Below are 16,489 nucleotides of genomic sequence, written 5' to 3'. Positions count from 1 at the left end.
GATATGGCAGCAGAGGAAGATGGGAACTAAGAGAGGGGCACCATTGCAATGGAATCCAGGGGGTGCTGGACAAGGGATCGGTGTCATGCCACATGAGGGGGAAGGACTCCTCCCTATTTCTGTTGCCCCACCCTAGTTGTAGTTCTAATGGATGATAGCAATGGTAAAGTTGAGAACACACGAATAACATTTTTATTAATACCAATCTGTAGTTCACAAAAAGGAAACTAGGTAATGCAGTGGATAGAGGGCTGGACTTGGAGGAAGTTCAAATTCAGGTTCAGTTTGGACCTGAGTTCAAATCCAGTTTCAGAAACTTCCTGTGTGACCTTGTCACTTAACCTCTGTTTGTCACTAGGGGAGGAAATGGCAAATCACTCCAGTATCTTTCTCAAGAAAATCGCATGGACTGAGGTACATTGGGAAGTCAGACATGAAGAGTCACTGGTCACAAAAACTCCTTTGGTCACAAAGAGTTGGATACAACAACAACAACAACAAAAACCAAACAACTCAATAGTTCACAAAATAATTGCTTGGGTTGCATATCATTGTTGACACATTAATTAGTTTTGCTGATTTTTTTCTTTTTTAAATTCTGTTACAATGTATGACTCTCTGGGAGTGGGAAAGGGAAAGAATGGGAGCAATTAGGTGATACTAAAAACAAAATACATCAGTAAATGTTTTTGAATTTCATTTTAATTTGTAAAATTGATTTTAATATGATAAACAAAAAAGAAAAAGCCGCTGCTGGGGTATGGTTAGAAGGAGGATGTATGAGCTTTCTGAAAAGAAGGTGCAGTAGAAAAAGTATTAGATACAAATCCAGAAAACTTGAATTCAAACCTTGGCTCTCCCATTCACTAGCTGTGTGACCTTGGAAAAATAAGCTTCCCTGCTTAGAACCGGGAAAAATAGTCCAGACAGCTAAGTGGCACAGTGAGAAGATTGCTAGACCTGGAGTCAGAAAGATCTAAGATCAAATCTAGCCTCAGCCACTTACTAGCAGTGTGAATCTGGCTAAGTCCCTTAACTTTTATGAGATAATATTTGTAAAGTTCTTAGCACATAGTAGGTGTTACATAAATACTTATTCACTTCCCCTTTCCCTAATTATCCCAAGTCCCTTAAAACCTTCCTCCATGGCATATTCCAAGTTTTTTGTTTGTTTATTTTAACCACCCTAGTTATTCTGCTCTGGACATGATTTGACTCATTAATGCCCCTCTTAAAATGTGATGCCCAAGGGGCAGTTAGGTGGCACAGCCAGTAGAGCACCAGTCCTGGAGTCAGGAGGACCTGAGTTCAAATCCAGCTTCAGACACTTGACACTTAGCTAGCTGTGTAACCTTGGGCAAGTCACTTAACCCCAATTGCCTTCCCTTTGCTCTTCAAAAAAAAAATGTGATGCCTCAAACCAAACAGTATGTCAGATGTGGGTCTGGTTAGTATAGAACACAGTATTCCAGTCATCTTCCTCCTTCTAAACACTACATTTCTGCTAACATAACTTAGGCTCCCACTTCTTTGACAACACTGTTAACTCATAATGGATTTTGAATTAAGTGAAGCCTCCAAGGTTATGTGTTATTGCTGTTTTAAATGGATAAATTACTGTATACCCATATACCCCTCATCCTCTATTTGAGAAGCTGACTTTTTGACTCGGGGTTGCCTTTTTTGAGTTCAGCCCATTGTTCCAGCCTGTCAGAATCCTATTGGATCCTGATTCTGGAATCTATTGGGCTAGTTTTAACAGCTTCCTGTCATGTACCCATGTGATAATCATGCCATCTCTGCCTTTGTGAAGGGGTGGTGATAACCTCAGGCCGATTGCAGAAAAAAAAGGAAATTGTCATCAATAATACAGCTGTTGCTTACTTTAGGATACAAAGCCTTCATTGTCCACATGGCTGCCATGGTCCATGCCTAAGACCTCAAGAAGTTTACAATACAGCCCAAATCAGAGAATTACAGACAGAAAAGGAAACTCATCCAAGCAACCAGACCCTTGTAGCAATACTTTGGCATTAAGTTTCATCTGGCTCTCTTGTTCTCCCCACAATCAGATCTATCGTCATAGTATAAAGTTCAGTTTAGGGAATGCCAGTCCAAAGGTTTGAGGTTACATGTTTTTTAAACTGCTCACAGACAATCTCAGAGGAGAAGACAGGCCAGCTCCTCTATTTGGACTACTGGAATCAGCTACTGTCTTCCAACCCAGCTCATAGATCAATTGTCTTGTCTTTTTTTGTGTGTCTAATATTTTTTTTTCAAGTGACGTTTTGAATTTGAGCTGCCTTCAGGATATCCATTTTGAAATATTTAATAGATTCTAGGCAATTAGGTGGAGCAGTGGATAGAGTGCCTGACCTGGAGTCAGGAAGACACATCTTTGTGAGTTCAAATCTGGCCCTAGACACTTACTTGTTATATGACCCGAGGCAAGTTCCCCTTTGCCTCAGCTTCCTCATAGTAAAATGAGTTGGAGAAGGAAATGCCAAACCACTCCAGTATCTTTGCTAAGAAAACCCCAAATGGGGTCACGAGAAGTCAGGCACAACTCAACAACAAAGTCATATGGAACTAAAGCTCAGGAGAGAGCATAGGCAAAACTATAGCTCTCAGAGTTTATTTTTCACTTCCCCTGCCATAACTACCATGTATTTATTTGTATATATTATATGTATACTTATACATATGCATGTCATCACCCCCATTAAAATGTAAGCCCCTTTAGGGAAGGGACATTGTCTTTATATTCCTAACACATATTACACAATCACTCCTGTACATGACTTCTGCAAAATCTGCACATAGCCATCCTTGCTAGTTTATTTCAGAATTTTTCTACTCTGTCCATCTGGGCCCATATATGATGTGAAGGCTACAAGAGTGGCTGAAGTAATTGCAGCTATTCTTGTAGGAGTTTGAGTTGGCAGTGGAAAGGCTTCAGATTATTGCTTTAAATCATATATCAGAAGGAAGCAGGAACCCAATAGCCTAACCCTTCTTTTTATACCCCCTCTATGCACAAATCTGGCTTGCCTCTACAGACAGAAAGTGATAACCTTGCTGTTCTCCCTGTGTTTTCATAACTGATAAAAAAAATTTCTTTAAAGAACTATCTAATAGGACTCTGGGGGACACTGTCTACATTTAAAGAAATAGTCTTGCTATTTCACTTGATCAACATTGAAGGGCTACTAGTAAAAAAAATTCATATACTAATATTTATGAAAGTCGAGTGGTGTAATGAAAATTAGAGTGGATCTGAAGTCAGAAAACCTGAGTTCACAGGCCTATTCTCCAATTACCATCTGTATTACACTGGGCATACTACTTAACCTCAGTATGACTCATCTCTAAAATAAGGATAATAAGACCTTCCTTGACTACTTCACAGGGCTGTTATGGGGATCAAATAAGAAAAAGTATGTAAAGCATTACCTAAATATAAGCCATGATTACTGCTCTGTGCTAAGTATGGAACTCCTTCAGTGTAAAAAAAATGATACAAACATTATTCATCTAGCAGTATAATAATAATAATTTATCAAATGCTTATTATATAGTCAGGGCTACACTCGCCCCTTTAGCTAGCTGCTCTATGTCTATGGGAAGAAAGTGAATGCTGACATTTGTAAATGTATGTAAAACACTTTACATACATTGCCTCATTTGATCTTCACAATAACCCTGTGAGGAAGATAAAAATGTTAGCGTCATTATTCTACAAGTGAGAAAACTGAGGGGGGAAAAGGTGGTGACTTTCTCAAAATCACTAGCTAAAATCCCACGTTCTATAGGAAGCCTTTCCCAATTCCCCTTCATTCTAATGCCTTTTCTCCATTGATCATTTTAAATTTATCCTGTATGTAGCTTTTACGTACATATTTGTTTCCATGGTGTCTTATCTATTGATTGTTAGCAAGGATTTTGGCTGATTTTGAGAAAGTCACAACCTTTTTTTCCTCAGTTTTCTCGAATAATGATACTAATATTTGTATCTTCCTTATAGGGATATTGTGAAGATTAAATGAGAAAATTGTCTTTTGCCTTCCTCTGCTCTGCCTACTAATAACACAACGCTTGGCACATAGTACGAGTTTAATGTTTATTCATTGACTCAAACCATCGGATTAGAAAGCAGCAGAGCTGGGATTCGAATACAAGTCTATTAACCCCAAATTCGGGGCTCTTTCAATTAATCAATCAATAAACATACCACACAACGAAAATCCCAGTGAAAACAGTTTGAGTGAATAGCCCAGGTATTCAATTGTAAGATCTTTGGTAAATGACAATGGGTCCCCCCCAGCACTAGAATGCAAACTCCTTTGGAGAAGAGATTGCTTCATTCTCTTAATTTATATCCTCAGAGCACGGCACTGACTGCATTTGGCCCAAAACAGGCCCTTAATAAATATCTGTTGATTGATAGCACAGAGCCTCGCACCTAATATAACGTTAATACCTGAGGGTTGGATTGAATTCAGCCCCTCGCAGTACTGAAGCGTGTGCTGGCTGGATGTTCTGCGTGCTCAAGATATGACGCTCACTGTCATGGGAATGCATTGTCATCATATGAGGCGAGTAATAAATACTTGTTGGCTGATCGATAGGACAGAGCCTTCAGCTAATAGAACCTTAATACGTGGTGGCTGGAGGACTGAGTGTGTGCTGGCTGGAGGTTCTGCGTGCCCAGGGTATGACACTTACTGGCATCAGACATGTGTGGCTGCGACACCAGGTGTGCGAGAAGGTGTGGGCGTGCAGAGGACCACGGGGCAGGTAAATATTGTCTCTACAAGTTTAATGACAATGATACAGCCACCAGATGCTTGTTCTTTTAAACCAGAACCAAACAAATAAGGCCCCAAACAACCAGACTTCCTCCCGATCCCTCCAAGTCCAGGCACCTGTTACCATGGGAAGCAGAGAAGGCGTTAGGATGCTAATGACGACACCTATACGTCACCGTTGCAACAGCTCCCCTTCAGTGGCTGCCTTTCCCCTCGCTCTCCCCGCACCAGCCAACCAATGCAAGAAGAGAAGAATGGGCGGGACCAAACCCAAACGCTTATTTGTAAAGTTTGACCCAAGCGCGGCTCCGTTAAGATGCTCTTTTCCCTCCCTCCCTTCTTTTACATTTCGGCCCTCCCCATTGACTGGTTCGCGCTCTGTCCAGCCCCGCCCCTTCCCCTCGAGGCCCCGCCGCCCAGCGCTAGTGAATCAGCTGATCTCGCCGTAGTTGTGGTGGCGGTGGCGGCGGTGGCGACGACGACGGCGGCTGCGGCGGCGGCGGCTACGACGGCGGCAGAGAGGTGAGGGCAACAGAGCTGCAGCAGCGGCCGTCAGAGCCTGGCGGGGCCCGCGAGGGATCCGGGGGCGGTGGGCTGAGAGCTCAGTTCAAGTGAAAGCGAGGCGCTCGGGCGAGCGAAGCCAGACCTAGCCCGGTGCTGTGACGGGAGGTGGCGGCCGAGAGGGCCGGAGAGGCGTCGGGCGCCGGCCGAAGCCTCCCAGGGAGCTCTAGTGTCGGGCTGGGGCCTCCGGGGCTCAGCGGGACTCCCGGCCGGCGGAGCGCCCGGGCCGCCTGGCCCTCCCTCCGCCAGGCCGCGGCTCCCGTCTCGCTGCCCGGAGCTGCCCTCTCCTCCCTTCCCACCTCGTTGGTCCCCCGGAGGCTGCTGGCCTTGCCCCGGTCTCCTTGCTGCTGCCGGGCTGCGGTTTCCTTCTGCCTCACCTGCCGACTCCCCTCCTCCCCCTGAGGCGCGCGTCGTCCCCTTGGGGATGCAGCCTTAGGCTTCGGGGGTAGGTAGCGAGTCGGTGAGTGGAGTGGCGGTGCCTGGGTCCGGCTGGACCGCGGGCTCAGACCCCCGATGCGCAGGGTTAGCAGTGGCCTGCCGAATAACGGCCTTTAAGGTGGTGAACTTTGTGCAAAGTGTGAAGCATGAAATAATGACGGGGGGGGGGGGGGGGGGGGGGGAGAAGAGGGAGAGGAAGGAGACCCCTGGGGAAAAGGGCTCTGCAGTCCTGAGTTACGGGGAAAAGTTCCCTGTCTTATGGAAGAGAGCCCGTGGTAATCAGGCGGCCTTAGGGAGATGGAACCTGAGTTAGAAGTGTAGTTAAATCTCTCAGTGATTGATTCCCGAACGACTGACGACTGAAAAGCACTGAAGCCTGGGTACCGAAGTGCTTTACTCGAGGACTAGGATGGGCACCCAAGCACAAATCCGTACCGTATTTCCTCAGCATCCATTTGGTAACTTTTCAGCCAGAAAGTTTGGTGTATGCTTATTTCGAGGAGAGTCTTCTAACTCTCCTTGCTTAAGGCATGGTGTTTACTGCTTCTCCTAATTACTTACCTTCTCTTTGATATTGTAGTTATCCTTGTACACGTATCTTGTCTTTTAAATTATTAGCTCTCAGGAAGCAAGGACCTTCTCTTTATACATGTGTCTCCTGCAACACTTCTTTTAGAGCATGCTTAATAAATATTTGTTGAAGAAATCTTCTAGAACTAGAAAAAAAGCACTTTCTAAATCTTAATACACTACATAAATTAGAGGTTTGGGGTTTTTTTCTCCTCACAAACTGAGCTGGTTTCGATTTGTGGGTTTATAGATGCAGCTTTTGCACACTGATGGTCACTTTTAGCATTTATTTTTGTTTATTAAAGTTATTTTATTCTGGGATGGGGAAAACATTAGTTTGGAATTAATAAGATCTTGGTTTAGATTCCTCTTCTGACAATGACATGACCCTCAGCAAGTCACTTAACTGTTATGTGTCTCAGATAATTGTTGATGGAGGGAGCAGAGTCCCAACACTGATAAAATCATAGCTCCTTTGCATATTTTCTTATAAATTGGGTTAGAATTAGCAGTTTTTTTCAGAAATTTTATTGTGATACTATATAAAATTTCAAGAACTTAAGCTTCATTTCTGCCTCTAATATCTCAGACCATAAATAACTCCTTTATTTTCTAAGTAGAAGGAACTAAAAATTTTTGTGAAAAGCTTATTTACTTCATCTGCCAGTTCAAGGCTGGATGACTTTGTGATTCATTTTTCTCACTAATCAAGACCTACCTGTATATGAAATTTGGTCTTTTTAGGGGATGCTTATTCTTTACATCATGATTCTTTGAGAAACTTTAGTAGGTTTTATGGGGAAAATACTAATGCTGTCCATATTAGAGCCAACTAAGTATTGCAGTGGATAGAGAGATGTATCTGGAGTCAGGAAGATCTGAATTCAAATCCTGCCTCAGACACTAGCCATGTGACCTGGGCAAGTTACTTAATCTCTGAATGCCTCAGTTTCTTCATTTGTAAAATTGGGATATTTTTAAAGGCCATTGCAAACTTTAAATAGCTAGTTGTTGTTATTTAAATTTGTTCAATTGGTATACCAAACCTAAGGACATGCAGAACTTGAGAGTTTCATGGCACAAGAAAGTATGGGTCTCACAACCTCAGAAAAGTTGAGAATTTTCAAGTAGTAGATTTTTTTTACTTGGTTTTTTTTTATTGATTCCTTTTCATAGAGTAGAAGTGATCCAGAGTTCCCCAAGACTGCAGGTATAACACAAGCTCTGGCAAGACCTAATCAATCTGGAAAGGCTTCTAATGCTATCTTAGTGATATAATGTATATTATCCAAAGACCAGCCTAAATTCAGAGAGACTCATCACCAGATCTGTGCTTTAGGAATATCACTTTGATTGATCACTTTGTTGAGTGTAGGATGAATTGGAGTGTGGGTAGAAACTTGAGACCGGGAGACCAATTACAAGGCTACTGTAGTAGTCTGGGCAAGAGTTAATAAGGACTTTAACTGGGTGGTGGCTGTATAAGTGGAGAGAAGAGAATGTATGGGAGAGGTGTGGAAAAAAAAATCGGATTTGGCAACTGACTATAGATAGAGTGAATGAGAGCAAAGAATCAAGGATGGGGGCGACCAGTTGGCTCAGCAAGTAAGAGCACTGGCTCCAGTGTTGGGATGACCTGGGGATTGAATCCAGGCTCAGACACTTACCACCCACCCAGAAACACCTGGCCATGTAACCTTGTGAGCAAGTTACTTAACCCCAATTGATTTAAAAAAAAAAAAAAGAATGAAGGATGACACCAAAGTTGTGAACCTGGATATGATCAACAGTAATAGGGAAGTTTGGAAGAGGAGAGGGTTTACAGAAAATATAAAGGATTGAACTTGTTGAGTTTGAGATACCTTGAGGACATTCGGTTGAAGATGTACAGCAGGAAGCTTATGATTCAGAACTGGAGCTCAGGTGAGACGCTAAGGCTGGATCTATGGAAGCTGATGAGATTACCAAGTGGGAAAGAATAGATTAAAGGAATCTTAACAGCTTTAGGAGACCTCAGTTCATAGATGTGACATGGATGAAGATCCAGCAGACGAGGCAGAGAAGATGTCATTAGACAGATAGGAAAAACCAAGAGAGAAAGTCATGAAAACTCAGAATTTATCAGGGAGGAGGAGGCAGTTAACAAATGATGCAGAGATTTAAAAAAAAATGAAGATTGAGAAGAGGTAATTGGAGTTGACAAGTAAGAGATCATTGGTAACTTTGGAGAAAGGAGTTTTGGTTGGCTGATGAGGTTGGAAGACAAATTGAAGAGGGTTTAAAAGAGAGATGAGAATAGGAAGTGGTAGTATTCATTGTAGAACACTTTCAAGGACTTTAGCTATAAAGGGGAGGAGAGTTACAGGATTATAGCTTACCTGGATGGTAGGATCAAATGAAAACAGGGAGATGTGGGCATGTTTGTAGTTAGCGAGGGAAGGAGCCAGTAGATAGGGACAGATTTCGGACTTAAGATTAGAGTGACTATGATGGAGGCAATCTGCTAGAGATGACAGGAAGAGATAGGATCAAAGGTCAACGTAGATGGATTGACCTTGACAAACAAAAGAACCATCTCTTCTTCAAACTAGAGTGAGGAAGAGGTGGTGGGAGATAATGTCGGAGATATGAGATGAGGAGGAGAAGAAAAGAGGGAGCTGTTGGTTGAATGGCCTCAATTGTGGGGGGAAGTATAAGGGAACCTCCATAAAGGAGTTGGGGAGAGTGGAAACCATAAAATAGGAAAGTAAACTTAGAGCAGTGTTGAAATTTATGACAGATTTTGCTTCTTGGATATTAAGGGAAAAGCAAAGGACCACTTTTAAGTGTATAGATAGATTCCTGAGTGAAGCATTCTGCACAGATGATTTCATTTGATTTTCACAACAAACCTGTGGGATAAATACTAACAGTGTGATTAACCCTATCATACAGAGAAGGAAATTGTGTCAGGTTAAGTGACTTGCCCCAGGTCACACAGCTGCTGTTGTTCATCCTTCATTTTCAAAGAGGACCAGTGACAGAATGGGGTGATTTCTTGACTTGGGCATGAATTGGATTTAAGTGAAGAAGAGTTGCATGGCTGTCATCCTCAGTCTGTCTTCTAGAGTCATGGAAGTCCAGTGGCAAGACAAACTCCCACTCATCAGTCAGTGTTTCACTTTATTATCACATATTGTGTATTATTAACCTTTTCTTTCCCCAAAACTTAATGCAATAATAACACTTTTTTCATTCTATATAGTATCCTTTTTTATAGAGATAGGTAGTAGAAATAGAAATGAAATTTAGGTTTCTAACTAGTTCCAGAGCACTGCCATCCAATTCAGCCTCCATTCTTGTTAAGAGTAAAACTCTGATTAAAGGATATCAGTTTTAGTCAATAAGCATTTATTACATGATTACTATATATATGCCAGGTATTTTACTAAGCATGAGGGATACAAAGAAAGGGGAAAACAGTCCCTACTTTCAAGGCATTTACACTTTACCCTATAGTGGAAGACAACATGTGGATTTTCTCTTCCCATATGACTTTATCAAAACTACTTTGGGGGGGGACTAGGGAATGGGGGGACAGGAGTAGGGAAGGGTCAGGCGAGGATGAATGGAGGAGGGGGAAGGATATTCTGTCTTCCACTACTACTCAGAGAGATGTGCCACTACTGCTCCTGTAGGTAGCTTTTCTCAGGAGCAGAGGCAAACGAATTACTTAGATAGTTTTGCTTTGTGTTTGATGCATAGCTCTTGGGAAAATATTGTGCTTAGGAATCCTGAGTGATTCTTTCTAAAAGACTGCGGAGGACTTTTTTTTTTTTAAGGGTCTTTAGACCCTTGAGAAAGGCAAAAAAAATACTATTGTTGTACTCTTGGAAAATGCAAAAGTATAAAAATCCTGTATTAGATTCTAGTGGTTTAATATCCCAGAATCTAAATTACTTCATATATTTATGGCATCATCTTTGTCCATGTAGAAAACATTGATACTTACAAGTGAAGATACAGCTTTAAAAAAAGCATATTTTACAGTTTTTTTTCTTTTTTTTTACAAAACACTCTAGTGGAGCAAATATTATAAATACAGGTGCCCATTCCTAGTTATTGTTTTAGATCTACTAATATTAAAAAGTAAACAGTTACAAGTGTATATAATTAAGTAACAAAAGTAATTTAAAATAAATGTTTACAATTTTATTTACTTTTAATTTAACTGAGTTTTAAACATTTTGTATGTGATTTTATTATAAACTTAGTCATCAATATTTAGATTTCTTTGCACAAAGAGCAAAAAAGAGGATATTTTTAAAGCATATTAAATTTAACATACTGATGATAAAATTGTCCTTTCTCCATTTCTGAATATTTTCGTTTTCAGTGTATATTTAAATGTTCTTTCTGCTCACTCTCTCTTTTTTTACATCCTTACCACTACCAGTAGCTCACCTTTTTCCTTCCTCAAATAGAAGCACTTGTAACAAACAAATAGTTAAAAATTCTTTTCCCCAACATTCTCATATGTGGTGGTGATGGTGTAAATTTCACTCTGTATCAGTTTGTGCAAGTCTTCCTAGTTGCTCTGTATCTGTCATATTTTTCCTTTCTGCAATAATATTCCATAACACTTATATGCATTAAAATGAAGTGAGTTGGTATAGTGGAAAGACTTCTGGACGTAGTCAGGGAAACTAGAATTTGGATCCTGTCTCAGACCCTTGCTAGCTCTGTGACGCAAGCAAGTCACTTAACCTTTCTCATTCTCAGTTTCTTCATCTATAAAATGGGGTTAATAATAGCACTTGTTTCAGTAGAGCCTTTGTGATTCCATTCCATCTCATCTTTTCCAATAGATTGCCCCTTCTGTCATCCCCATGCTCTCTAATCTTATTTCTCTGTCATCTGACTGCTTCTCTGTTGTCTACAAATGTGCTTATTTCTTCATCATCTTTAAAAAAAAATTCTCACTTCATTCATCTCCAGTGGCTATTATCCTATATTTCTTTCCTCCCTTTTGCCAGTGAAGTCCTTGAAAAAGCCATCCACAATAGGTGCCTCCACTTTCTTCCTAGCTCTCTATAGTCTGGCTTTTGACTTCATAAAGTGAAACATCTTTCTCCAAAGTAACCAATGACTTGTTTTTAACCTTATTGAAAAAAATCATTTTTGAACTTAAATACAAAAAGAAAAATGTACATAATACAATGCAAAAAGTGGATACAATATGAAACCACAAATCTCCTTTTCACAATATTCAACTTTTTTGAAAAATTATGTAATAAATACTACCTATCATTTTCAAAACTATTATGTTTTTCTGTGCTTCCTCTTGAGTTTTTTTTTGTTCTCTGCTGTGCACTTTTTTTATTTTTTTTTCCTTCCCTTCAGAGTCCACCCTAGAGAGTATATATCTATTTATCAGTTCTTTCTTTGGAGGTATGTAGCATCTTCCTTCATAGGAGCTTTTGTAGATGATTTGAGTATTATATTCAAAATAACTTAGTTGTTCATAGCTGTTCTTCAGAGGATATTGCTGTTACTATAAACAATGTTCTCTTGGTTCTGCTCATTTCAGTCTTCATTATTTCATACATGTTTTTCCATGTTTTTCTGAAATCAATCAACTCATCATTTCCTATAGCATAGTAGTATTGCATCACAATCATACTACAACTTTATTTTTTTTTTTTAGCCATTCCCCAACCTTCAATTTCTAATTGTTTGCCACCACAAAGACAGCTGCTATAAATATTTTAGAACATATAGATTCTTTTCCTTTTTCCCTGATCACCTTGGGAAACATACCTAATCATGGTATTGCTGGGCCAAACGGTATCCACAAATGTTGGGCTTAATTCCAGACTGCTCTCCAAAACAGTTGGATCAGTTCATAATTCCACCAACAATATATTAGTGTCCCAATTTTTCCATATTCCCTCCAACATTTGTCATTTTCCCTTTCTATCATTTTAGCCAATCTGATGGATGTGAGGTAATATTTTAGTTTGCAGTTCTCTAATCAATAATGATTTAGAGCATATTTTCATATGACTATGTAATATTGATTTCTTCATCAAAAAACTGCATGTTCATATCTTTTGATGTGGAGAATGAACCATAATCTTATAAATTTGACATAGTTCTCTATATATTTATGATATGAGACTTTTATTTGAGAACCTGTCTATAAAATCTCCCCCCCCCAGTTTTATAATTTCCTTCTAATCTTGGCTACATTGGTTTTATTTGTACAAAAATTCTTTAATATAATCAAAATTATCCATTTTATGCTTTACAGTGTTGTCTCTCATTTATGTTCCCTGTCTCTCTTTATTCATAAATTCTATCAATGAGTCTGATAGTCTAATCTCTAAATTGCCAAATCTAATGGCCTTGTCACAATCCTTATCCTCCTTGACCTCTCTGCAGCCCTTGACTGTCAGTCAACCTCTGCTCCTTTATACTCTCTGCTCCTTAATACTCTCCTCTCTGTCCTACCTCTCTGACCATTCCACTGCAATCTACTTTCCTGGATCTTTATCCTGGTCCTACATCAGCTATGAGTGTTCCCCAAGACTATCCTAAGAACTCTTTTCTCCTCCTTTTCTATTTCATTTCGCAATCTCATCACCGTCCATGGATTTCTTGGTTGTTATCCTTTATTCTTGAAGAAGACTAAAGTGATATCACTGCTAAAGTCAAGCTACAGTGTGTCCCACTGTGGCTAATTAGACCAGTACGAGCTTGGAATGTTCTACCACAGGTTGGGCCTGATGCGGGTATGCCATGCTGAACTTCCTGTGTCTCCCATGTCACACAATCAGTTCCAAAGTTCTTAAGAAAGACCTTGAGAGTGTCCTATTGCTTTTTCTGACCATCATGTGAATGCTTACCCTGTGTGAGTTCTCCACAAAATTGTCTTTTTGGCAAGTGTACATTTTGCATTCGAATAATGTGGCCAGCCCATCAGAGTTGTGTTCTCTGAAGTAGAGTTTGAATGCTTGGCAGTTTAGTTCAAGAAAGGACCTCAGTGTCTGCTACCTTATCCTGCCAGGTGATCTTCAGAATCTTCCTAAGTTAATTCAAATGGAAGCAATTGAGTTTCCTGGAATGACTGATTCAGGTTTCACAAACCCACAACAATGAGGTCAGCACAACAGCTCTGTAGACCTTCAGTTTGGTAATCAGTTGATACCTCTTCTCTGCCACACTTTCCTTTGGAGCCTCCCACACACTGAACTGGCTCTGGCAATGCATACATCAACCTCCTTATCAATGTGTACATCCCTGGAAAGTACACTACCAAGGTAAGTGAACTGTCCGCACCATTCAAAACTGCTCCATTTGCTGTAACTGATGGTTCTACATATGGTGGTGGCTGATGGAGCACCAGTGTTTTCTTGGTATTAATTGTTAGGCCAAAATTAGCACAAGCAGCAGAGAATCGATCCATACTTCATTGTGTCGTAGCTTCAGAAGCTGCATTGAGTGCATAGTCATCTGCAAACAATGCAAGGGAAGCCAGAAATCATAAGAAATCACTAGAAATATATGTATGCATGTATTTACACACATATGTATGTATGTGTATGTACATACACATACTCTGCTCATGTATGTGGCCCCACTCACTTTGATCACTGATTAGATAAATTTTTAAAAATTCACTAATGCTGAATCTTTCATATTTAAAAAGTTTTCTAATTCTGTGTCATCTGCCATGTTTAGGATTTAAACCAGTATAACTTTGTAAGTTATTCTAAACATTACATTTTAACTTACTGTTTCTTCTATAGCTCTGAAATTACTTATTGGAGATATTAATAAGAGGATTTATGCTTCAGGTAGAAGATGGGCTAGTGTCAAAAATCTACTCCCATAACTCTGAAAATTTCATGAAAATTCAATAGAATTGAGTAATCTAGGATTATAACTGTGCAGCTTGAAAAGTACATCAAGGGTTATCTATTCCAGCATTTTACTGATGATGCCCCCAAAGGTTGTAATATGCTTCAGATCACACAGTAAAATCACTGAGTTATAATTTGAACCTGAGTCCTCAGACTCCAAATCTAACATTCTTTCCACTATGATTATTGATAAAAATATCACACCTTTTAATGAAATTTTAAAGAAAATGATATTTGGTTGTACATGAAACGTCAAACTCGAGGATTCTTAAGCTTTTTTGTACCTCTTTGTTAGTCTAGTGAATGCTTTGGATCCCTTCTCAGAATATTTTTAAATACATAAAGTAATTACAAAAGAAACAAATTATGTTCAAATAAAGGTATATTTTCCTTATTCAAGTTCACAGATCCTCTGAAATCTATCAGTGGACCCTCCATTAAGAACTTTTACCCTCACTATATAATGTCAGCTTTGGGTATACCTAGGTGTTAAATTGGTAAAAATTATTCCATCTCTCATGTATTCTAGTTATTCACTATCAGAATCTTTTATGGGAATTATAGAAAGAAATAATAGTTTTCTAAATGAAATAGCTACAAATCAAAATGTCCTCATTGCTAGGCATTCAGACTTCATGATTATGTATCTTTGATAGGAAAATATCTCTTATAAAGGGCCACTATGTTCAGAGTTCAAGCATAAATTAAGTAGGCAGTCAAAAATCTGAAACTTTAGTTTGCCTGTCATGTCAATGTTGATCAGGGGTTTTTGGAGAAAGGCCTTTTTCCCTGGATTCGTTTCTGGCATTTGTTTGATAAGATAAAATAAATATATTTTAGAAAAAGCTAGAAAACAATATTAGCAGATTCTTGAATTAGTTTGTTGTAAAAAATCACCATATTTGAACTTAATTGAATAAACTCTTAACCTAAGACTGTGTTCCAGAATTGTGTTTATAAATTGTTTGGCCTACAGAAATTTTAAGCTGTTTGAGGGTAAGGACCATACCTTATTCTTCTTTGTTTCCTTAGTTGTTACCTATAATAGTACTTTGGATATAATAGCCACTCAGTAAATGTTTGTAAAATAAGTCAATATATTTCCTTATAAAAACAGCATCATAAATAATTATTAGTTTTCCAGACTAGTTCACAAAGTCCATGCCCAACAACTGAAATGCACTAATAATAGCTTTGAAATTTGCACTCTGCATCCCAGTGAAGGTTGTAATAGCTTCATTTTCTGGAGGAATATAATAGTTAGAGAAAGAGGGAGATTGAGGCTTTGAATTTGGCAACTACTATAGTGAGAATGGGGCCTTTTAATGACAGTAATCTCTTAAAGTACTGTTGGAGACGGGCTTCAGCAGCAACAGCATCCTTTTGTGCACAAAGCAATTCCTAAGTTCTAAAGCTTAGTCAACAAGTATTTGACTCTAAGGCATAATGCTTTCTTTCCCCTTACATCTTTTTATTTCTATATCTAGATTGTAATTGTCCTTTTTTCCTCAAGCTTCAATTTGAATAATTGTTTTGAACTTGCCTTCTTGGATCAAGCAGAACAAATCTAATCCTGTTCCATGTGACAACTCTTCAGATACCTGAAGGTATCTTGTTCTCTTTCTTTTCTAAGTCCATAACAAACATTTCCAGTCCCTTCGACCAATATTCATATGTCAAGAACTTGAGGCCCGAGAACGATTTGATTTCCTTCTTTGGAGTACCCTTCAAATTATTATGGTGTCCACAACTGAATATTGGGCTAGAAATGCTAGTGTATGAAATTGTAATTTAAGAATAAAAGTCAGGGGTGACTAGGTGGTGCAGTGAGTGAAACACCTGCCCAGGAGTCAGGAGGACCCGAGTTTGGTTCCGGCTTCAGACATACAACACCCACACAAAACACCTAGCCGTGTAACCTTGGGCAAGTTACTTAACCGCAATTGCCCTCCAAAAAGGCAAAAATAAAAAAGAATGAAAGTCAATTTGATGATTAAACTCTCCAATTTAAGTGAGTCCTTTGACGAAAGACATAGTCCTTTATGGGGCTTACATGCAGGTGGTATTCATACTAAAATTTAGCATGTTATTGATAATCAGGTGAAACATATTCAGATAATCCCAGAGACAAGAATTTAGGGTGTATTTAATTTTATGCTTCCACTAAAGTTCTACATATTTATCTAACAGCATGGATGTTGAAGTTAA

The 16,489-nt window shown here is 39.3% G+C and overlaps 1 protein-coding gene and 1 long non-coding RNA gene across 7 annotated transcripts in view; both read left to right on the top strand.

Annotated features, from left to right (window-relative positions):
- LOC138146771 (uncharacterized) overlaps window positions 1–699 on the top strand; it is a 1,049-nt gene extending 350 nt beyond the window's left edge. Inside the window, exon 2 of the long non-coding RNA XR_011164571.1 lies at window positions 359–699. This is a non-coding gene — a long non-coding RNA (uncharacterized lncRNA). The remainder of the gene's footprint in view (window positions 1–358) is intronic.
- Window positions 700–5,180: 4,481 nt separating this feature from the next.
- The window catches only part of ALS2 (alsin Rho guanine nucleotide exchange factor ALS2), a 93,279-nt gene continuing 81,970 nt past the window's right edge, over window positions 5,181–16,489 (top strand). For 5 of the 6 annotated variants that reach the window (XM_069068812.1, XM_069068813.1, XM_069068811.1 and 2 more), the window contains exon 1: window positions 5,181–5,330. The gene's annotated coding sequence lies outside the window, so the exon portion shown is untranslated. The remainder of the gene's footprint in view (window positions 5,331–16,489) is intronic. The other variant, XM_069068810.1, reaches the window with a different exon arrangement.

This window comes from Petaurus breviceps, unplaced genomic scaffold (genome assembly GCF_028583685.1).
Source record: "Petaurus breviceps papuanus isolate PSGF00001 unplaced genomic scaffold, PetGlider_PUasm1.0 90769, whole genome shotgun sequence".
Taxonomy (NCBI): Eukaryota; Metazoa; Chordata; class Mammalia; order Diprotodontia; family Petauridae; genus Petaurus; species Petaurus breviceps.
This window is presented reverse-complemented; position numbering and strand designations above follow the sequence as displayed.